This window comes from Lepisosteus oculatus, chromosome 3 (genome assembly GCF_040954835.1).
Source record: "Lepisosteus oculatus isolate fLepOcu1 chromosome 3, fLepOcu1.hap2, whole genome shotgun sequence".
Taxonomy (NCBI): domain Eukaryota; kingdom Metazoa; phylum Chordata; class Actinopteri; order Semionotiformes; family Lepisosteidae; genus Lepisosteus; species Lepisosteus oculatus.
This window is the reverse complement of record NC_090698.1, coordinates 70,953,558-70,977,911: the sequence shown is the minus strand read 5'-3', so window position 1 is coordinate 70,977,911 and position 24,354 is coordinate 70,953,558. Positions and strand designations below refer to the sequence as shown.

At 36.7% G+C, this 24,354-nt stretch overlaps 1 protein-coding gene across 2 annotated transcripts in view; it reads left to right on the top strand.

The window, feature by feature from the left end:
* Positions 1 to 2,536: 2,536 nt before the first annotated feature.
* hapln1b (hyaluronan and proteoglycan link protein 1b) overlaps positions 2,537 to 24,354 on the top strand; it is a 36,619-nt gene continuing 14,801 nt past the window's right edge. The window contains exon 1 of one of the 2 annotated variants that reach the window (XM_006626553.3): positions 2,537 to 3,036. The gene's annotated coding sequence lies outside the window, so the exon portion shown is untranslated. Of the gene's footprint in view, positions 3,037 to 23,488; positions 23,612 to 24,354 lie in introns of those variants that run through there. The other variant, XM_015359980.2, reaches the window with a different exon arrangement.

Sequence of the window (24,354 nt, the reverse complement as noted above, 5' to 3'; positions counted from 1 at the left end):
CTGTATATTGGGCTTAGAGGTGTAATTTAGTTCTGCTCTAGTTTTTGACTGCATCTCATACAGAGTTGCCAAGACTCAGATCACTGAGAGTGGTGCCTATCAGTCACTCAGATTACTGTGGAAGTTATGTGGGCAGAATGGAACAGATCTCAAAGCGTAAGATGCCCTGAATTCCCTGCAGTTTAACAGAAATGGCTATTTATGGAAATACACATCTTGAGTTTCTCTGTTGTGATCCTTGCTTACAAATGATAAGTTAGAAGAAAACAACTGTTGTATTAATTTTTCAGTTGTGCCTATTTTCTGCCTTATCTTAAGTGTGTCCTTGCACTGAGCATTTGTTTTTTGTACTCTCCCATCCTGACTGGGGTCTTTCTGGAAACTGAATATTTTGTTTTGTTGACAATGTCTTAGAAATAAGATGACACCTTACTTTTTCCATGGATTCTTTTCATATTAAGGAGGTGCATATTTGTGGGTTTTATGAAAATATTTTTTTTCTGGCAACCAGCAACAATACAATATATGTTTGTTATGTTAGAATGTTATTATAATATAATAATTATACATTTGTTTTTACAGTAAAATCGTCATCCTTGTATTAACACATATTGCTACATACAGGTACTTAGAGATAAACACATAGAAATATGTATCCCTCCTAGTACACTTGGAACAATAAGGACATCTCACCATTAATGACAAATAAGTAATTAAATAAATAAATAACATACTTGGAATCTCAATTCATTGTTTAAAGGAAGTGGAGGTGTCATAAGTGTTATAGTTTAGGATTCCCATGTATCGCAAAGATTAGGAACTACCTGATGTGCAGTTTCAGGTTTCCTGTTTGACTGTTTGGTCTTTTTTTTTGGCAGTTTTGCAGTTTTTCACTTTTAACAGACTTGTCTTATCATCTGATAGAGGGGGTGATACAGGACTCAGAAACAGTGACTTGGTCACTGAGGACAATAGGAGTGTAAAGATAATTGTAGGTAATTAGCTTCATCCTGGGTCTTAGATTGCAAATGGCTGAAATGGCGCTATTGTTTCTTGCTATTGTGCTATTTTATCTGTGTGGTCCAGTCTCTGGTGTCCCTCTGTGTTAGATGTCTGTCACCCATGAGGATAAGTGAAGGGCTCAAAATAGGTGCTAAGAGTCTTGAGAGTTTTCAGACTGTTCTGGATTGGGTGCTGAAGTCTATGCCTGTATCCTGAATGTTGGTGGGTTGTACCAGACAAGTTAGTGAAAGCTGTGACCCTTTCCACAGATGTACCTACTGTAATAAAGAGCATTGAAGTCCGCTAAGCTGCTTGTTGATTGAATCCTCACAGACCATGTTGGGTTGCTTTCCTGTTAAAAAAAGCATTTCATTTAAAATGAGGTGCATGTTTGCATGTTTGTAAATGCACAAGTTTTAATACTCCGTTTTGTCTGTCCACAATTGTATTAAAAAAATCAAGAGATCATATTGCTTTATTTCTTTTCGTCCTTGTGTTTTCATTTCAAACGCCGTGGTTAATCGCACTTGCATTTCTTTGGCATTTCTACAATTAATATTACAATTAATTTAACGGGATTTACAAGAAAGACCAGAAAGCTAGAAAGGAATGAAACTTCCTAAACATTTAGAAAACTATTTTATTTTCCAAAGATTTTAAATGGAAAAAAGAAAGTTTATTCACAAATTTTGTGAATATAAATAACATAGTTTAAAATAGTCGTGGGAAGATTTCTCTTTATACCGTATTGTAAAATGATTGTGCTTCATAAGTAGAAATTGGTGGGAACGCGTATAATACTATATGGACTTAATATACACTCACTCTGCCATATTACCCACTATTAGATTTAGATGTATTGATTTTCAGTGACGTAATAATAAACCCTCATTTATTTTATATTTATTTACATCAGTGTAAAACTATTTTAATTTCATGACTATCGTACAATGAAAGCCCCGCGCTCGACGTACAAAGTATAAAATATTAATATCTACTTTTACTCTGTGAGAATACCTCTGCTTTATAACTCAACTTCTATTTTTCCTGTTCGTATTCCACGGACAATAGCGCCACTTGCTGTGTAAATTGAGACATTAACCCACAGACGACTGAAAAGTCGCATTACTTACTCTAAATATGCGAAACTGTGGAACATCTGTGGAACTGTGAAATCTCCACACACTTCTGTACGTGTCGATGCTGCAGTGACACAAAGTGTAAGAATTTTAACATCATAAGGCAAATACTTGTTTGTTCGTAGGTGAGACGCACTGTAATATAACCAATAAATAAACTACGACCGCGGCGTAGATAATGTTCTATTAATACTATACAGTATGTTGCAATAGGTTTCGTAAATGCTAGCCCGCAAATTATTAAGTAGGCTGCACTCAGAAGTTACATAACCATTGCAAAGGAATAAGTAAGAGGGGGAAAAGGCGGAGTTATACAGTACGTTAGGGGTGCTTTTAAAACTTATTTTTATGTTTTCTCACCTTACAGGCATTTCCCTACTTTTATATGGTACACCAGCTACTCGGTTTTCAGTGTTTCAACCCCACCCACTAAACTGATGGTTGCTGTCTAGCAGGTCATTTTAGAAATCACCTCGAAATACTCCGGATCCATCCCTAATTAAAATTATTTAATTGCACAGAAACAGCTTGCACCGATGCTCTGATTGCTTTGCTGCATCGATGAAGACTGTAAACTTTAGTAATGGTAAAGTCATTCTAAGAAGTTTCTTTTTGAATATGGAATATTGACGAGTCTGAAACAAGAAAAACAACTACAACTACTGTACGTACATAGGACTCTGAATCGTCATGCATCTTGCGGTAGCGATACCTGTGTGCCTAACGGGTGGGTCTCTACAAGTTGAGTGTTTGACCAGTAATTTTGAGTCCTTGTGAATCCTCGCTCCCTGCCTGTGACGTGGTTCCTCTTTCTATTTGGCGAGAAATTGGGCTTGCTCCTCCCGGAGAAAAGACCGTTCTGAATCATTCCGAGCTACACGCGCAACTTTGCAAGGTGAGCACGTTTGACTTTTTGTTGTTCTGTAACTCTAGCCTGTTTCTACATCTGAACAAACCGCGCTTTCAAGTAGCATACTTATTTTGCGGGTATTGTTATTTACTTTGCTCCTCTTGCAGGAATGGAAATTAAGGTCAGGGTCCCAATATTGGATAACCAGAGTGAGAGTGTCATTTGCAAGTAATTAAATATGGTTTGCGAGTAAAAAAGGGACTATAGCAGTCTGAGTTCACATATGAAGGGCATTGGTGCTTATGGCGCTTTTAGACCATAAGTGCTCTTTTGGGGACTCTTGAATTTCCTAAGGGGCAGGGTGGAGATGTTTTAAAACTCTGAAATCAGTGCGGTAAAACTTTCCTCAAACAAAATGCCGTTTGCTTGAATTTGTTCAAGGGCAGAACCTAGTTGATAAGTCCTAAGGGTAGTGTGTAATTACATTAGACCTTAGTTCAGTATTATACAGCATGCTTGTTTCTCATATTGGAACTTTGCTGGAAACTGCTCAAGAGCTGTTGGACAAGCTATCTTCGCGTATGATGTCATGATCACCTTAGGACCAGCGCAACGCTTTTTTGGAACTTGTAGTGTAAGCGATGCCAGGTTTAAACGTGAGAGTGTGTTTCCTGGCGTTTCGGATCAACATCATCACTGTAGAATGTATCATTGTATTGGTTCTGAAGTGCTGGAACCGAGCCCTATTCTGCATACTGTATGTACTAGACTAATACACGGAACTATATATTAAGTGTAAATGAAAACTGTGGTCTTTTCCAAATTAGGAGAAAAATTATCACGTATGATTAAATCATAACTTTGATTTCAGCCAAGTTAGGAACTAGTCCGTCATTTAATTGCAATATACTGTACGGTATATACTGTACCTATTCGAGTGGGGTAGCTGTCAGTGCATTGGCCGCAAAGAAACAAGGTTATTTTAATGCTGAAAAATAGGAGAGGCACAACGTTTCAACTGTTCTTGAGCTCACATCATAAGTCCCTAGCCAAAACGTTGTGTTCTGCTTCATTTGTTCTTATTTATGTTTCTTTTCTCTTGGCAATATTAACACTTTAAAAGAAAATGTTAAAAGACGACTGTTGCTGACAGATTACTTTCTGGACAGATTACAACTTGTAAACTCGTTTAATAACCTGAAAACATGTTTGGGGGAAAAAAGGCATTTCGAAGTGTTAGCCGTCTCAAATGTCTGAGCGGCGTTTTGTATTTGAATTGAAAGTTATTGAAACTTAATTTTGCAATGTTCGCGATGCCAGGAAGGCGCGGAGATGGGTGTCAATACTTGTTTTCACTCATTAGCTGGAAGTTCAAAAAGTGAAAAGGCAAAGTAATGCATTTTTTCTGCTCCCGCTTTGCTTCTGTTGATAGTCCCATGAGTTATGAGACTGTCTGGCTCCAGAGAAACCAGCAACTGTAGCGCACAGTCCAGTACCTGAAAAGGTTGCTTGTAGTACTAACTGACAAAATGTTCTTTTCGAGCGAATGGTCTTGGGGCGCATTTACATAAGGCCCACTTCTTTAAAGTTAAAGGAGTGCTGGAGGAAACAGCTGGCAAAACAAATATTGGGAGCTGAGCGTATGTAATGGTATAAATTAATAATGCAGTTCTTTATTTCCTGTATGAATGGGGTATTTGTGGAGTTAAGTAGGTTTAGCTTGCCATCTACTGGTCTGTGAAAGGATAGAGCTCCTCCAATACGCTATGTTTGAATTTATTTGCGCGCATGTTTCGCTGACGAGCTGTATAAGCTGCAACCAAAGAGGTCATGTTAAAAGGGAGTTGTAGTCAAGAGCCAGCCGCATTTTAAATCGTTTTAGGTACACAGCACACTGGAGGGAAGTCAGTTATGGGTTTAATTTGTCAAGATACTCATAAATGTAATTATGAATGTACAATGCAGTGTTCATTTCCACTTAGCTAATGGTAACCACTTTTTTTGTGTGTTGCGTTTAATGCCAAAGCTAACCACTGCTTTTTAGGAACTAATGATCCAATATAAGCAATTATCCAATCCAGTTACACTGAAGGACATCATTTTTTTGTCCTATGAATAGGTTTTTTTAAGTGGGTGTGTCTTTAGTATAACTACTGTATGTGTACACACTCATAACTTTAAAGAAAAAAATTCAGCCAAGTACAGTAAACTTCTGTTGAAGTTTTGGCTCTGGACATTTTACATTTTAGTTGAAAATAAATTCCATAAAATGTTACTAACAAAGTGTATTTTAACTGTTTTCTGGATTAACATACTGTTATACCTAAGGAGTTAGGAATATACAATACATTATTTTCTCTCAGGTGTTGCATTTATTCCATGTTTGTACTCTAGTAGGAGTAACAGTTTTTTTTGGTGAAAATGTGGAATTGAAAAAGGAAATCTACATGTTCCTTTTCTGTCTGCACACTATCACAGCTGTCCATTTATCCTCACATAAAGTGATGTATTCTATATTAGCTTATAGTGCCTTCAAGGATATGTAATATACACCTTTTTCTTTCACAACATGGCTATAATTTCTGTTTGTTTTTATATTGCATTTATATTGAGTTCCATGATTTAGGCCTTCTTATGTTTTTTCCAAAATTAGTATGAAACACCAAAAATTAATTTTAATATGTATCTAGGAAAATGCAAAGTAGATCCGCAAATATAATTTAATTTGGTTTAACGACTATTCAAAGGGAAATTACTTGGTGTATTTCATTACAGATAATTTATGTAGGCTTCAGCTAAATAATTATCTATAAGTGTTGGTGGGGTCCAAATACTCAAAATGGTAAGAACACATCGTGTGTACTTTCTGCTGGGACTCAGGAGCTGTAACGAATCCAAAAGATGACATCATACATGCATGAAATGTGTATAACAAAAACTGTTCTGTTACAGCTCCTTAAGAGCAGATCCTTTAATTAGTACAAGGAACAGAATGCCCATATTATAAGCTTGGACAACATGGAATAGTTTGCCTTAAAAAAATAAAGCAGCCACAAGCAATCAAGAAAGGCTTAAAAATGTCCATTTTAAAATGTAGGTAATGTTCTAAAAAAATAATTTCAAAATAGAATGCAAAGCAAATTTGGGATTTACCACCTCTTTAGTTGCAATGAACTATCATCTCGCAGGTGAGTTACATAAGGAAGCTGTACCAGCTGTACAACGATCCTAAAAGCTCTTAGCTGTTTATTTGAAAATCATTAACAACAGCAGGCCACACACACGCTGTTTTTGCATGTGAGACCTCAAGGGCCGTACTGTAACTGTTAAGCAGAAATCCTTGGATAGTTTATCTTGTACTGAAAACAAAAAAAAGTACCGCTGTTACCAATAAGTTTTCTACCTCATGGGTAAATTGTAAATTTAGTGGTTTGCACTAGATAAATTAAAAACACAGTTAAACAATATTATCAATACTTTCATCAGTACATGATACATTTTAATGCAGTAAATTCCCTTTGTTAATATTAGAATAAAGGAATGTTGACTTTGCATTATTTTTTGTGTAGCTTATAAAGAAGGTGCTGCTTTTTTGTCTAAAAGATTATAAGGTTTAGAATATATAATAGTTTCTTCATTTAATATTCTGTAGCAAAAATATTTTCTTAAAAGAATAATGCTTTGGCACAGACTTCAAACAGAGCCATTCACTATTCATTACGTATCTTCTTTGAAAGTCTTATCAGAACATGTTGTCATGTTTCTTTTTCTTAAACAATACAGTGAAGGTGGTCTCCTTCAGATTCTGTTATCAAAGCATGGCTGTATCAAGACACTGAAGAGACTGCATTGCAACAGATAGCCTGTTTCAACAAACACGATTTTACTTTCATTGTATCATTGCTCAGTTTTATTGACTTCCATCAGTGTTTAGCTCAGGTGACAACCTAAGGCTGTCCACCTGTGTAAACTCGGCCTCATTGATGAGCCAGGGCAGCCCACCAGCACTATTAGAGAGAAACTTTTACCAGCGTCAGATTAGAAAGATTACTTTGTAACCGTCTGATAGCAGAGCAAATCTTGGGTTTCATTAATAAAAACATTCTGAATGTGAAATGGAGACTTGGAGGAAGCCACCTGGTGAAGTGCAAACAAGACACTCATCAATTCATCTATCCATCTGTTTTCTAATTGCTTCATCCAGTTCTGGATTTTGGGGAGCCTGAGCCCATCCCAGCAAGCAATGGGCACAAGGCAGCATACTCCCTGGATGGGACACCAGGGCAGACACAACCACGCTCACACTAGGGACAATTTTCCCAGAATCCAATTAACCTCTTGTGTGTTTTTGGACTTAGAGAGGAAACAAAGGTTAGGAGCTGCCAGTCTAGTAACTGTGATCTCCGAGAACTCCCCCAATCTTTTCATTTTCATTTTTCTTTTCATATCTTAAAGATGCTCTTTTTCATTTTAGTTGTACTTCCATTGAAATGTTTCTTTTCATTCACAAAAGAAAAATAGCAAATTCTGGTTAAATTAATCATATACTTTGTGTGACTTATCACAGATTATTTAGGTTGTTAAGCACAGGTTACCTTTATCTTTTACAGGAAAATGTGAAGAGTCCTTATTTTCTCATCTTTTGCTCAGAGAAGTGTCACGTAAAAGACTCTGTATTGTATTTCATTGAGTGGTAGATAAAGGGTTAATTTGTTTTACAGCTATTAAATATTTTAACCCAGATGTAAAGTTTGGTAAAGTCCACTTTACAGTACTGCACAGAGATAATTAATGTTTTTTAAGAAAATTAAATCATAATTTCTTACTGATTCTTTGCTGCCTAAATTATACTATAATTTAATTCTATTGACATGCTTAAGTGCTCTATTTATAAACGATTCCTGAAGTAGTAGTAGTAGTAATAATAATAATAATAATAATAATAATTGCTTACACTTATATAGCTCTTTTCTGGACACTCCACTCAAAGCACTTTACAGGTAATGGGGATCCCCTCCACCACCACTAATGTGCAGCATCCACCTATATACTGTATCTTCAGACAAAAGTCAGCAAGGCCAGTATAAAACATTGATTTCCTTTTCTCTTTCTTTCAAAAACAAACTGAAATGTGAGAACAAAGTAAATACACTCTTTTATTGCATTAGAAAAAAAACAGTTTTAAAAGGAGAAAAATACACAGTGAAAAACCATTATGCTTTTGTTTTAATGTGTTTTACAAAGTCTTGAAATATTTGATTTTGTAAGGCAACCACTGTCCTTAAACAGTGAAATAAAATTCCAATTAATCACATATATAAAAAAGTCTTGTTAAGACCTTTATATTTATTTTAAGAGGACATTAAATATCATGGACAGTAAGTACTACATACTTTCAAAATAGGTTATAGTAGTTATTAAATTCTATCCTGGAACATTTTTCTGTTTACAGCTATAAAAGGGCATAAATCCTTTCAGTACAAAAAGCCTATCCAGTATTATGATGTAATTGAAGTAAAAAGTATATTAAGCATACATTGGAAACATAACACAGTTCAACAGTACTGTTCATTAAACATTAACATTAGCCAAAGCTGGCAGAAAACATTCTGCAGTCTCCTGAGCTTTCACTGTGCTGAAGTCTACTGTGTAAGAAATAGTGTGTGAGAAAGATACTGTAGGTCTGCCTGTGTTCCTGGTTAACGAGTAGTTCCTTAGAAGGTGTTGCACAGTGCATGAAAATTATGATTCATTTCATGTAGAACAGTTCCAAAATCATCAAGGCACTAAAGCTTATGATAGTGAAGTATAAAATGATTTAATAAATCTCTGATGATGATGAGCTTACTAGACTGGAATTGAACAAAATCGGGTTACCATTTTAGATTGCACAGAATGGGTTTTTATGTTGAATACACTTTAAAGAGTCATGTTGCAATGCATTGTTTTGCAGTCAAAGAACAAGAGGAATACAGAATACTGTGAAAAAATAAAAGGACGATTTCATGTTGTATACAAGGTCTACATGTTTAAAAGATCCCACTCATTTTCACCAAATAAAAAAACAAGTTTTCTACAACAGATTTAGTACACTAAGGTTACGTTTCTTTCTGAACATTTCAGGAAGCACTTCGTTTGACAAGTCCTAAAAATATCTTTTAATAATTTAAGACTTGCACATAACATCATTTTGTCATTTCCAGTCGTTTATGTTTACACTGCAGCAGTTCAGTTTACTGAAGAATAATAATTATCTTCACTCTTCAAGAATTACAGGATATGAAGTGAGCTAACCAAGTTGCAGGATTCATTTCAAAGTCATTTACATTTCTTTTAGCTAAGAATCTCTAAGCACAACCTTAACCACCCCCATATAGTGGAGTAAACATCTTGATGATTAAAAGAACGTCTATATGAGAAACAGAAGGTGTGTCCTTGCTTTTGATTAGACAATGGAGACCAAAAGGGCCTCTCTGACAGCTACCAGCAGTGAGATCAGGAGAGAGTGAACACTTCAGAATCAGACAGCAGATCCAGGAGGGGAGAGTAGTTCAATATAAAGGGTGATATAAAGGGAATGGGGGATTGAAAGATATTACACAGAAGCTGTTGGGCATTTAGAGTAGGTGAACTGAGGTTTGAGAGAATGTGTCCCATTTGTAGTTATAATAATAATAATAAACTTTATTTAAATAGCACCTTTAATGGTGGCTTCTCAAAGTGCTTTACAGAATGACAACAACAATAAATAAAACGAATACAGAAGCAAAAACACAATTAGAATATACAGGGGAGGCTCTTCTAAAGAAGACGGTTTTGAGTCTGGATTTGAAGGAGTTTAGAGAAGGTGACTCTCTGATATCCTTGGGCAGAGAGTTCCAGAGCTTGGGGGCATAACAGGAGAAGGCCCTGTCACCACTAGAGTGTAGACGGGCTTGGGGGACAGTTAGGAGACCAGAATTAGAGAAGAGCGAAGGTTGCGAGGTGGGGAGTAGGGTGATAATAGTTCAGACAGGTACTGAGGTGCAAAGCCATGCAGAGCTTTATCAGGTCAGCATGAGGATTTTAAAGCCCACACAGAATTTGACAGGAAACAAGTGCAAGGACTCCAGGATAGGAGTAATGTGATCACTTGCACTAGACCTGGATAGTTATTATCTTTGGTTGCTGCATTTCATCCCAGTGAGCAAATATGGGTTAATACAGAACCCTTTTCACCTGCATTTCAGTACTTCTTATTTCACAACAACAAAAATATTAAATGAAGGGAGGATAGTATTAAGCCATACATATTGCTTGGATCTCAGTTTAAAAACAAAAATTGCCATAGAGTAAGCAGTTATATTTACATGTATTATGTAAATATTACATATTTTTAAGTATGACAGAAAACCTGAATGGGCTAATTGAAATCTTGCAATTAAAAAAAAACACATAAAGAATTTAACAAAATTGTTATACGGTACATATTCGCATTTTCATTAATCAAGGATGTGAGGTCATGATCTAGGATTGAAGACATCTTTAAATTCTGTGCAAATGAACCGTGTGGTTATCTAAAAGACTGTAGACCGAAGCTAGCTTGGAGCCTTTTCCTAAGATTTTGACTTATTTTTTTTCCTAGGAGGTGTTTCTAGGAAAGCATGGGCTTAATTAAATATGGGCAACTGAACCTCCAAGGACTGCCTCTTTTCATAAATTTTCTCATGTTCCCATTTTTTAATATATGAGTAAGATATTCAGTAGGAAGCAACTGAACAGATCTTCTGACCGATCTAGATTTTTACGTTATACATATGTATTGTAAAACAGGTAATAGAATGATGGACCTAATGTCATTTTCTAGTATATAATGAAATAAGATCTGTTAAATGTATGCTGCAAGGCCAGTTCAGGATTTTGTGCCGTTAACCGGGTGACACATCTGAGATAGTCCTGTAGCTACAGACTGACAGATGTGTGTATTCTAAGAAAAGTATTTCCCTGTATGTGAATAGAGAACCTCCAGATTTTGGCAGAGGTATAGTATGTGCTGAAAAAATACTGTAAAAACAGCATGGAAACGTTCATGCACATAGTGAACACTCAGAATTTGCTTTGTTCTCTTCTTGGATTCTTCTTGTTCATGGATTGATTGTATACCATACATAATTATAAGAGTGATTTAATTTAAGTTCACAGTAAATCCATTCATATTTTTCTTCAGAGAAATATTTATCAGGGGGTTTATGTTCAAAGTAAACTAAAAATATTTCCTTTTTTTTAGATTACATTTTGCAACTCTAAATGTTAAACTTTGATCTATAGGTTTCTGCGACACTGTTCTGGATAAATTAGAAAATGGATGGATATACTGTATAAACTTTATATACTGTGCAGTATAATGTATTTCTAACTTTATGTGTATTAGAGAAAATATCAGAATTCATGCATGCTGACCTCATACATCTAGACTAAATGTGTGCAGTAAATTGTAATTGCAAAGTGAAAACTTTAAAGTAAATACAGAAATGGGTGTCTTGCACAGAGCATAAAATTTGTTTTGGAATGGAAACACATGGCTCTTGTTCCAGAATTACATTAGGAAATGGAACATTAAAGAAATGTTGAACTTTGGTTTTTAAGCATATTTTGGAATTATTTTTGAGTTATTGTTTAAGGAGTTAAATATATTTTTATTAGCATTAAGATGGACATGGTAATTGTGATCGGAAGATTTTGAATTTGAATTTTGAGTACAGTAACACATAAGTAAAAAATTGTGTGCTTTATAATGATGTGAATATCAGGAGATGAACACAAAAAAAATAAAAAAAACTTAAGGGGTTATCCAATCTAATGTGATCTACTTCCTTACTTTTCATATGATGCACTTAAAAACTGGATCACAGTGGGACTAAAGAATATATTTTGGTGTATTAAACAAACCAGAAAACATCTGCACTAAAAATGAAGGGGAGCAATCTGTGATATTAAGGGAGAGACTTTATATATGACCTTGTGTTACCATTCAGTCATAAGCTTTGGAGGTTATAATGACATACACATACAGTAACACTTAGTTTCTTTGACAAAAAGGGGTTTCACACTAATAGCGTAACATTGATACACTACGCTAACAGACGTTCTTTCTTTTTAAAATGAAGGGAGATTCTTCAGGTTCACTGAAGGGTGTGATGGTGGAAGGGCTAGGTTTTAGTTAAGAAAATACTAAAACAATGCTCATAAGGCGTAATTCACAAAAGGTTCTCACTTGCACTGTGTGTTGTGTCTTATCCACAGGGTGATCATTGAATAAGGTGCACCTTATTTCATAAGAACAAAGTACAGTATGAATGAGACCCTTCAAGGACGGTCACTCTTGGAGATCTAACCTCCAAATACTACTTGCCAGTAACCCAGGTGAAGTGCTCACAATGAGCCACCATTGTAAAACCCTTCCAGTTCAAGTTCTTACGCAGCTCTTTTTTTGTTTGGCTTCTGTTTGCTACCTGACTTTAATGGTACACACATTTGGTTTGAAACCATTAAAAGTTTTGTGGCTCTATGGATTGAAAGGAATGTGAACTCGTTCCAACAAATTCAGTTTTTTTGAATCTGCGCTTGGATTGATGTCAATGTAAATAAACATTTATATTACCTTTGCTCAATGTTTAAATTGGCATTTTTAACATAACTACCGCTATACACATGGAGTACTGTCCTAAGGTTTCCTTTTTTAACACAAAAGACCATTAACTCTGAAACTTGACTTTATGCAAGAATCTCTTTCCAAATGTGGCTGCATGACTGCTAAGCCTTTAGTAGCTTCCAATGTTTTATCTCAGGAAAAAGCACGTTGAGTTTTGAATTAGAAGATCCACTTCACAGAACAGTGAGCCTTTGTGCGTGAGCTTTCTTTTTCAGATTGATGGCATTCAGTCGTGAATGAATTAAGAAAATGTCTAAGTTGCCATAGAGACCATGCAGTAACATATCCTTTTCATGTCAAATTGACATAATCTTATTTTGCGAAATTCCTACTTATATCTGCATTACTACTTTGAAGGCGGCCTTTCTTCCTCTTTAATGAAACTGGGAATAAAGGTAGAATTTGTGAGAATGCTAAACAAATAATGATTTTGGAATACCTTTCTTTAAAAATAATGTAAAAGTGTAGTGGAAAAACATTTATTTTCCTGCCCCAATTCACGTACTCGTCAAGAGATCTGTCAAATGATTATTCAATGTGCATTTGGGGTCTTTATGTGTAGTGTGAAAAGTCAGACTCTGCTTATCAGGGTTGAGATTAGTATAGCAAAGAATGAACAAACAATTTTATAAGCAAAAAATATGAATCCTGTGCGTGGAAGATGAGTATCCATTCACAGAATGGAGGAACCTGCAAAATCAGGTTACATCCCTCTTTTACATAGATGTGACTGTCTGGAAGATTGACTGATTGATAAGATAGCCTGATAATTTTTTTACTTTTTAGTATTTCCTCCTATCAAAAAAGTTGATTCAGTTTTCTGAGTTATGTCTTTGCAGATCTAACGTTCCCGAGACCCCAGGAGAACTGTCAGTTTCCTTTGGCTCGTCTGCCAGAATGGCACAGTGCCAGGGTCCATTCCTCTGGAGTGGTGTATCCGTTGGATCACATCGAAGATAAAACACTGTTTGCCTCACAGTCCGTGAGCTGGGACTTAGCCCATGACACCTGAGCCTTGACGTCTAAGAAAGCTCAGCTTTGATGTTTACCAAGCGCTTTTTAACATGTTTTAGATCAAATGAGGCACACCGCTGGCCTCTACTTCGTCTTGCTTTCAGTACGGGCAAAAGGCAGTGGTTATGGAATGAATGTTTGTATCGCATTAGACTAACAAACTTGACTGACTAATAAAACCTACTGTATGCTATAGCTCCTTTCTGTATCCAGAAACCTCAGAATCAAACCACCCATTTCACTGCATATAATATTTATATTCTAAATATATTCTGTACCTTTAATATATTAATTAAAGGAACAGCTACAACTGTAGTACATTTCTTTATAATGTAAAAAAAAAAATTACCAGTGGATTGTACTTTTTGAACCACCTCATTTTAACATTGACTGATACATTCTGAGCATATCACATCATATTTTCTACTGCAGTGACACAGTCAATTAACTTTCATTTCTGTTCTTATGAAATACGAACTGTCCTAATCAATAGAAGAAAAGCACTGAACCGATTGAAACAGCCAAGCAATTAAACTCTTATTAATTATCAAGTGAGTGTCTGACACTGAAAGCTACTCTCGATCTGCAGATCATCTTTCATTTGGCTTAAATCTTGGATACTATCTTTCAGTATCTTCCTAACTTGGCTTTCCAGTTGAAAGTGATAAAGTTATATATGTAAAGTACTTTAATAATATATCCTAAGTACCCACTGCATAAACTGCCAATAGTAGGCAATTTAAAAAGAAATTGTATTAGGTGTGCTAATCTTATGTCATGTCATTTGCCAAACCGCTTTATCCCATATGGTGTCGCAGGAAGCCGGAGCCTACCCGGCCAGCAGCGAGCGCAAGGCAGGGTACACCCTGGACAGGGCGCCAGTCCATCACTGGGCAAGTGCAAGCCAATCACACATGGGGACAATTTGGAAACCATGATATAGGCTGAAGGGGAAATCTGGCCCGGATACAGGGATAAGTCCCTACTCTTCTCGAGAAATGCCCGGGGATCTTTAATGACCACAGAGAGTCAGGACCTCGGTTTAACATCTCATCCGAAAGACGGCGCCCACTAAAGGATAGTGTCCCCGCCACTATACCAGGGTATTAGGACCCACATGGACTGCAAGGTGGGGGCCCCTGCTGGTCCCACTAACACCTCTTCCAGCAGCAACCATAGCTTCCCAGGAGTCTCCCATCCAGGTACTGACCAGGCTCAACCCTGCTGAGCTTCAGTGGGCTGCCAGTTGAGAGCTGCAGGGTGATATAGCTGCTGCTGCTAATCTTATCACTTTATTTTTTTCTTATCTATAAGAACATCTAAACCACACTCTACAAAGCTGTAGGATGCATTCTGGATGCATTGTTCTATTAGAGATGAAACACCTTATGAAAGGTTTTGACTGCGCTGCCAATAATAAAAGCTGTTTTAAAGGAGAAACTCAATATCTTAAATAAAACTTTATTATACTTTATTATAAGTTGTATAATAAGCAGACTTGATGGGCCAAATGGCCTCCACTCATTTATAACTGTTTGCAAGCTCTAAATATGTTATTTTTGGGGGATGCTATTTTAATGTAGATTGATTTGCTGTGATGAATAACCACAGATAAAACAGTGCTCACATGATGGTCCAGTTGTTACTGGTGGAAACACTGCATAAGATTAACTGTGCAAGGGGTGGTCATGACAGTCAGTGATTATACTGCCCTTCCACACTGTTTGTTTGATGTAGTGTAGATGTCTGACATCTGTAGCTGTGATGCACCAATAATCTTGCTGGCTACTTTCACAAACCTGCTCAGTCTGTTTTTATTACATGTATTAAGGTTACCAAAGCAGGCTACCACAGTACAGTACATGTAATAACAGATTCCATAAAGGTTCTGTAGAATAATGTCATCATTGAACTACACAAATTAAAAGAGCAAAGTCTTGCATAAGACATGTTAGCTTTTAATCAACAACAGTGCCAAGATATTTGTAACTGTTGGCAATTTCAGTTTCTTGCTCCACAATGACTTTTGGTTTTGCAACTGGTTGTTGCTGTCTATAGTTAATTATCATGTCTTTGTTTTTTGACACATTAAGCTGAAGGAAGGGGGTGTTGCACCACTCAAAAAACAGTCCACCACAGACCCATGATCAGTGTCTAGATCATGGAGGAGACTTGATAATTACAGTCATCATCAAACTAGATGATGTGTCTGTCCTCTACTGCTGTCTGTATAAAGAATGTGCAGGATTGGGGATTGCACACAGCCCTCGGGACACCCGGTGGAAGAAAAAGATGCTCTGATATAAAACCATTAGCCCTCACTCTCTGTGATCTGTTGGTCAAAAAGTCTAAAATCCAACCTACAATGTTGGAAGTCTAATTTCCAACGGCTCTATCCAAAACAGGGGTTGTGGATGAGCCTCCCGTTTAGAAAAATCAAACACTTAACTCTTTGTGCTAATTGTCTTCCGTTTCAAGTAGTGTGTTGAAAAGGTGGGGAAGCCATCTTGACTCAATCTGTTCTATCCTGTCATGTGATTTTGGAGATAAGTGGCTATAGAACTAAGTCTGATGACTAGCTATTGATTTGGAAGTCATTCAGAGACTTGTTATTCAAGAGATGCCAAACAGACCACTGACATTACCATCATGTGCAAATTAAATTCAGCTCTTTAACCCAGAAAGCGAAAGATTAGCTCTAAGTGAAAATAAAATATTGTCATTGTTGTGTGAATACAGTATATGAAAAAGTAACTCTTTTAACGTTTGGGATGTGTTACTGTGGTAGTGGATGTAAATTAACGTAGTATGTAGCTGACAGCTTTTCTATATACTGTACGTCATTCCTCAAACCAGTGTCAGCATATTGTCATCAATGGAAACTATGTGGAAGTGCATTTAAAACTGAGAACAGGGGCATTTCTTTAACAAAAGGGTTGCGGGAGTATGGAACAAGTGTCCATGCTGGTGAAACTGATACTGACTTTTTTCAAGATGTAGCTGGATCTATTGCATCTCTTGCATCTATTAGTTATCAAAATGGGCTAGAGTGGCCCAATGGCATAGTCTCATTTTTCTAACGTTCTTATGGTCTTACAGTATGTCTTAAGCGTACTTACAGGTCACTCCGAGACTATGGCATGATGCAGCCATCATAATTCAAACCAGGGCACATACTGTACCTGTATTTAGTTATAGAATCTACCCATCACATCATACTTATACAACAAACTTCATACTGTAGGTACTATAAATAGGGGCTCAGTGGGTCATGAAAAGATTTGTTAAGCAGTGTCAGATGGAAACGAATGGCAAAGACAGTAGGAAGTTGAAATTTACACTCGTGTCATGAAAGTGCATCATGAAATTAACCTGCTGTAACTCTGGAGAGCTTATTATTTTGGGATCTTTCTCTATTCCTGTGATATAAACAATTATATTGAAAAGCTTTTTTGACAGGCAGTATTACAATTTCTGGATACATCCCATTCCAATTACAGTTCACAATTTCTGAAACGTAAATAAAACTGATAGATTGGTGACTTTGGTATGACTTTAAATAACTTAGATATAGCCTGTAATCCTGTGTGCACATAGTGCTATTGTAGATCCCTGTCCTATTCTTCTTTAATACCTAAAATATTTTACATTGTATTTGTTGCATTTCAAGTACTCTGGATATGAAAATGACATTTTACGTGTTCTTTCTAAAACTTGATTGGAATGAATACTCTTATGTGATGAAACATTAACTTTTCCACAATCCACACGTATATGGCCACAACCTAAAATATAATGTGCTTTTAATGCCGTGTTTTACTTACAAACCCTTTGTTTAATTATTTATTTCATAATTGTGTTAAACTACATCATGAAATGAATTCCCAGCCAAACATAACAGAATGGGGTAAGGAGCATTTTTAACAAAGCAGTGATTGTTTCATTTCATTTTTCTTTAAAAGGCAATGTCTTGAAATGTCAAATTGAAGAAAACACGTAACACTACAGATAGAGCTTTTTTCCTTGCATTTTCTTATTTTTAAAGGTGTCTCCTATTTTGTTTCTCTTAATTAGTCTCAGGCTAATGAAGTGTAAGTGATGCTATAACAGAGCAAAACACTGGAGTAGCTTCCAAGTAGCTAGGATACAGTATTTAAACTCAGTTACACAGTATTGACTACTTGTCTTAGTTTATCAGGTAGTCTCCCATTTAAGACTTCATGGCCTGAGATGAAACAGAGTGTTGTTGCTCACACTATAAAAGATAATGAGGCAAATTTACTCAGCTAATGGACTTTTGATGTTCAGATGTGAAACAAAAGACTAATGAGCAGATTGGAAGAAAGTTTATTTAGGACTGAAATAGAGTGATTCACATATCCTTCAAAAACTGGCTGGAGAGGATCTTTAGGTGAATAACCCACTGATATCTGAATGAGGATCAGATCAATTTTAAACTTATTTTCAGTGAAACTTATTTTTCCTGCTGAACTCCCAATTTTTACATAGTAGTTTCACGACTAATAGGACACAGTTCTGCTGTGCTACAGTGCTGTTACTCTTAATGGTTAGTCACTCAGGTGCAACAGCCACCTGATTTGTTGCTACTGTGCATTTTTAATCTCCTCAAAGTCACCTAGAAAAGTCTTACAAAACACAACCTGCTGCTGCATTCTCTTTCACAACTACAGACTCTAAATATAAAAAAATGTGACTGTTTTTTGCTACAAGCTATCCAAAATGTATTACAGTTTTGTTGTTAAAAAGTAACTGTTACTCATATTCTATGAATTTGGATGCTGAAATTCTCCAGACCATATTATAAGATGATTTGTCTCTTTCATGCAGTACATGAGCAGCCAAGTCAGAAAGCTATGAAGCTCTGAAACCGGGCTTTCTCTGTGCCAGCACTACTGCCAATTTAAGATTAGCAATCATAAGATTTAATATAAAAAATGACAAGCTAAGTAAGACCGTTGTGCAATTATGACTTGCCTTTTACAGTTCCCAGACCAAGTAAATGACAAATGAAGCTGACATTTTGCCATATTAGCAAGTCATAGGTTGCTCAGCAACACTTATGTTCAATAGGGTCAAAAACTAGCTTTTTAAAATGTCTGAAAGGTGATTTGTTTTCTTAGGACCAGTTAATTATCTTATTACCAACCTTTTAGTCTCATATTGTCCCATTGCTGCCACTAAATGCATAGTAATGTCCTTTGAATCTATGTAATCCCCCCCCCCCAAAAAAAAATGCAGCTTGCTCTTAATTCCTTCCAGACGGCTCCCAGGTCCACTCTGCCCCAGTAAATAAGTACTGGGGGTTAGTCCTTTCAGATCATTCTGTTAATGTAACAGGGTCTGACCTGTGACTCTAGGTTCTGGTGGATCCTGAGGATTTCCATGGGGGCAACATCTAGTTCAGAAGTGTCTTTATCTAGTCTCCACTTCTAGACCTAGTTCCCTGGAATGTATCGAGACAATGGAACAAATGAGGAGGCAGATACAAATCGGAGGACGCCATTTGGCCTCATCTTGTAGGTACAAATAATGCTGAGGCTAGTTTTCACATCAAGCACATTGCGTCTGTCATAAAAACACACATGTAGGGGTCCTAGCGGTCTTGATATTCTGGGGGCTAAAATCCATTGTGTTATGCTTTTGTTTCTAAACGGTAAGAGGTTGATATTTTGAATGTACAGTATGCATGCAACCATTTCTTTTATGAAAATCATGTGGGTGATAGAGGAAGCATTTCGTAAGAGGTCTAACTTCCTGTTCTACTCCAGCTACAGGAGGTAATATAAGGAAATCTTGAAACCCTCATTGTCTCATAACCATCTAAGACAGCCGAGTTGAGCCATTTATCCTCAACTCAATGGGTTGCACTGCCATTGTTTCCATCCAGATTCCTGAGTAAACACAATGGTTGTAATGGGTAAAAACCATTCAACACTTCAGGAATGAGAGGCATTTTACATATATCACATATAACATTCAGAGCATCTGTTACTATGTCAGTCTCCTCCCCAGGATTGACTGGACTAACATTTTCAAAAGTAGATGGCACTGTGCCTCTGTAGTGTGGTCATGGAAAGAAATTAGGGCAATTTACAAATTCCTATTTTCTTGCCACTATAATCTAATGGAAACACAGATCCTTAATCAAACAATGTAATTCAGCATGGTAAATAACATAATTTCTGCTCTCTGGGTATTTCAAGGTCTGCGTAATTTACTTACAGTTTAAAGGTGTTCCCCATTATTCTAAAATAAACAGTGTGGGTTTTCAAATACATGATGTTATTACTAATGCCTTACAGGACATGTTCTGTCAGAAATATTGGAAACAGATGTGGACTTAAGAATCTCTAGCTATTACAGCTTGTGAAGAATGCATTGACAATTAAACCTGATTCATGTACATAAGAAAGCTGGAATTCAAGGAGTTTCAGTTGTTTCACAGTTAAGGAATGCTCCCAGACAACCATCCTGGTAGTCCACTTGTTCTCCATCATGGTATTTTGCTAGAAGGCCTGATCCTTCTTATGACACAATAAGTAGTTTTGATTTTTACAGGTGTGTGTAATTCTGAAAGAGTTCCAAATTCCATATTTTGCTGTATCTAATATGAAAGAAACAAGTGTTTTCTTCTGTGTAGTTAACGAGCAAAAGATTCTAAAATGTCCTAAAACATAAGCAGTCAGCTTTAAATACACTGCTGTACAAGCTATACAATGAAAAATAATTTGGTTTAGACATTGGAAAATTATTTCAATGCAATGTGAAGTTTCTGAGATATGAAGTAAAGACACATCTAGATTTTTGTAAATGTCATTTAGATGTTACAGGGTTATTTTTATAATAAGCATGTTACAGTGAGCTCATTTCCCTGATCGCTCAGGAGCATGTCAGGGGCAGGTCTATTGGTTCAGTGGGTCTGGTGCTCATTTAAGCAGTGCAGCTGAGCACGAGGTGGGACAGTAATAAAAAAGCTAAATGAAAATATTAAAATGTATAATATTTTCATTCTCATTCTAAATGAGAATAAATCTCATTTAGAATATTATTTTATTCTATATAGGATATTTCTGTTCTCATATCAATCCAGAGCAACAATAGACAGTGCATTCAAGCTTAAGTTCATGCAGGCTCAAGTGAATCTTTTTAAATATTAAAAACCGTCAAGGGTACTGACAAAGACAGCCCAGTGGATTCCTTCAGAATAAACAGTGAAATGTGAACTAGAGTACAAAAGTGTCATATACAGGGAAATGCATTTAAAACTAAGATCAGGAAACTTTTTTATGCAAAGTTTCGTAATTACCTACTGTCATGTCATTGAAGACGATGCCTTAGATACCTTCAAGACGCAGCTACAGTAGATGAGATCATCAGATTATTTAGTTTCTATCTACCAGATGATCTAGAAGGGCCGAATAGATTCCTCTGAACAGATATGGTGCAACAACAACTCGGTACTTTTCCACATGCAGCCTGATCTTGTACTGAAGTCTGCTGGGACATATAGTCTTTCTTCATGTCCTACCCTGAGGAAAAACTGCAGTGTCTCTTTTTTTCTTTTATTTCTTAGTGTGTTAGGCATGCAGTACTGGATTTCTGGGGCTCCAAAATATACAAGAACCATCTGAAATCTTTCCCAGTCTCTCAGCACCTCTGTAATTTCATGTAAAGCAGGAATATAACATCTTCTCCTTGCTAGCAAAACATTAACATACTCTTGCTGCAGTTATACATTTAAGAATTAAGATGGGTCCTTATAAGTAAGCAGTGGGAAAGAAAGACTAGTAAGAGAAGAAAATTACAAGTTTTTGTGATATACACCAACTTTTTTAAAGACTTTTGCTATGCAAGAACAGTTATCTAGCAATAACATGCTCTTTTAAGCAATTTTAACCTTTCTTAGGTCATTTTCAAAGTAGTGGTATTATTATTATTAATTATTATTAATAATTATTATTTACACTTACTGTATATAGTGCTTTACTGGACACCACTCAAAGTGATTTACAGTTAATGGGAAGTCCACTCCACCACCACCAATGAATGATGCGACAGCAGCCCAAGTGCACCGGTAGGCTTAGCTCTCAGTGGGGAGGAGAATAAAGTGATGTAGCCGATTCATAGATGGGGATTATTAGGAGGCCATTGCCAAAGGCCAATGGGAAGTGTATCTAGGACGTCAAGTTTACACACCTCACACCTACTGTTTTCAAGAAGTGCCCTGGTATTTTTAATGACTGCATAGCGTAAGGACCTTGGTTTTACATCTCATCCAAAGGACGATTCCTTTTTACAGCATGGTGCCTCCTACAGGCCCCACTAACACCTCTTCCAGCAACAACCTTAAATTTTCCCAGAACATCTCCTATCCAGGAACTGGCAAGGCTCACATCTGCTAAGCTTCAGTGGGTTGCCAATTGAGATAAGATGAGTGCTGGGGTTCTTTACATTGTAATAGCGTCATCCAGAGTTATTACTCACGATCTTCAGCATTTCAAAAAATTGGCATTTCAAGGCACTTTTTACAGTACGTGTTGCTACATCATAGTTCAAGCGATCTGAAGGATGTGGAATCTTTGACCAAAAGCAAACAATGAAAGCACATAATTGTATAAAAATGAGCATACAGTAGGTTACAGTGCTGCATCAATTTTCTAACCACTTCTTCCAATTGGAGTCATAGCCTACCCTGGCAAGCAACAGGTGCAAGGCAAAAGTACACTGTAGTCTGGAAAAATAAACAGACTACAGTGCAAAAAAATAAACAGACTATCTGTCCATCTCAGGGCACTACACAGAAAAGCACATACACCTAGGGACAATTTTACACCTAGAAGTCAATTAACCTACCAGTATGTTTTTGGACTGGAGGAAGAAACCAGAGCACCTGGAGGAAACCCACACAAACACATGGAGAAGATAGGAACTCCGTGCAGACAGGTCCCCGGGTCTGGAAATGAACCCAGGACACCCAGCACTGCAAGACAGTAATGCCAACCACCGTGCCACCAAGCTGTCTTCTGCAACAATTTCAATAATAACCTCAGTTTCAAATGATCTGACTTTCTCTTGAGTTGGAATTCACAAGCCACCGTATGAAATTGTCATCAGTGAAGTCCTCTTTCAGCGTTTTGACATATCTGCAATACTGTGATTCCTGCTGTGAATAACAATACCTTTAGTAACTGGAATGCAGAGGCTAAGTACCTTTTGACAGTTCATCTTTTTTGCTGCTTGTTTTCTCTCATTTTCAAACAATATTTGTTTGCTTTTTATTACATTCTATACTGGGAACAGTGACAGCAATATTGGCCAGTGAAAGAATTATCATAACAGGAGGTTTATCTGAAAATAATTGCTTAGCGGGAAAAAAAAAAACATAAGCTCACCGAGCCATAAACACTTTCTGTCATAAAGGGGACCCTAAGGTTTGTTTAATGGTGCAAGTCCCTGCGATGTCCTCCCAGCCTTGCCTAATGTTGCGTAGAATCTGTTTATTGATAAAGGACTGAAGTTCTGCATTGCCAGTGCTGCACAGAGCTGTAATAAGCTTGCATGTTCTTCACAGAAAGTACATTCAAATGGGAAATTCCATCTATAACGTTCGATTTCCCAGAGGAAAGAACATTTATTTCCGTGTCCTTTTCTTATCTATTTTGGATCCTCATTTGCCTAATTACTATTCGTAGGCTGGAGAGGGCTGCTCTGCAGCACATAGTTCTGCTGACTGCAGAAACGCTACCTGGCACACTGAGTTAGTGCGTCAGCATTCTAGGTAGGAATGAATGAAAAATCAATCAGTGTGACTGCAGTGCTAGCCCTCACAACTCTAACCTAGTTTGTGTATGGGTCTCTACATACCCCTTTCAGGTGCAAGTACTCCTTAAGATGGTAAGTTAATATTCATATACAGTATATATAGCTATAGATTTTAATTCAACCACAGAAAATGTTGACAGGGTGAAATTACATCCAGTAATCTCTGTTCTGCAAGTTTATCTTATCTTTACAAACTGAAAAGAGCATTGCATTCGCGTTGGGTTGTTTTATTTTGCTAGTGGGGACTGTTGTTTCAGATATTTGTTGTTAGTGCTTCATAAAAGGGTACCGGTTCCAAAGGAGCTTAAGAAAATGTATTTTTTAATACTGAAATTTAAGTTTGACATTTTATAGCTGTGCTAATCAAATATTCACACAGACAAACATCATATTGGTTTTCTTCTGCTGTTAGTGTTGCTTTGGCTCACTTTATATGATATATTACTTGTATGTTACGTATTACTCAGTATTGCATTGACTTTGAAGGGCACAGTCAGGACTGCATTCTATCGCAATCCTTTAGTGCACTGGGATTGTACTGCAGCTGAAAATGTGTGTGTATGTGTGTGAGCACACTGTAGAGGGGTGAAGTAATATATAAGTGTGCTTGCATTTCGTGTAGCAGATATACATATACTTAATGTGCAGAATGCAGTAACAGCCCCCTGGGATAATGCTGTAACTAAGACCTGTTTAAAAAAGGTACTGTGAAGAAGTTTAACAAAGTTAAAACCTGAACATGGCACAACAGTTTTAAGCCTATTCATCGCATGCAGAAGTGCTACTTAATGTTTACATTTCTGTATTTTTTCTGT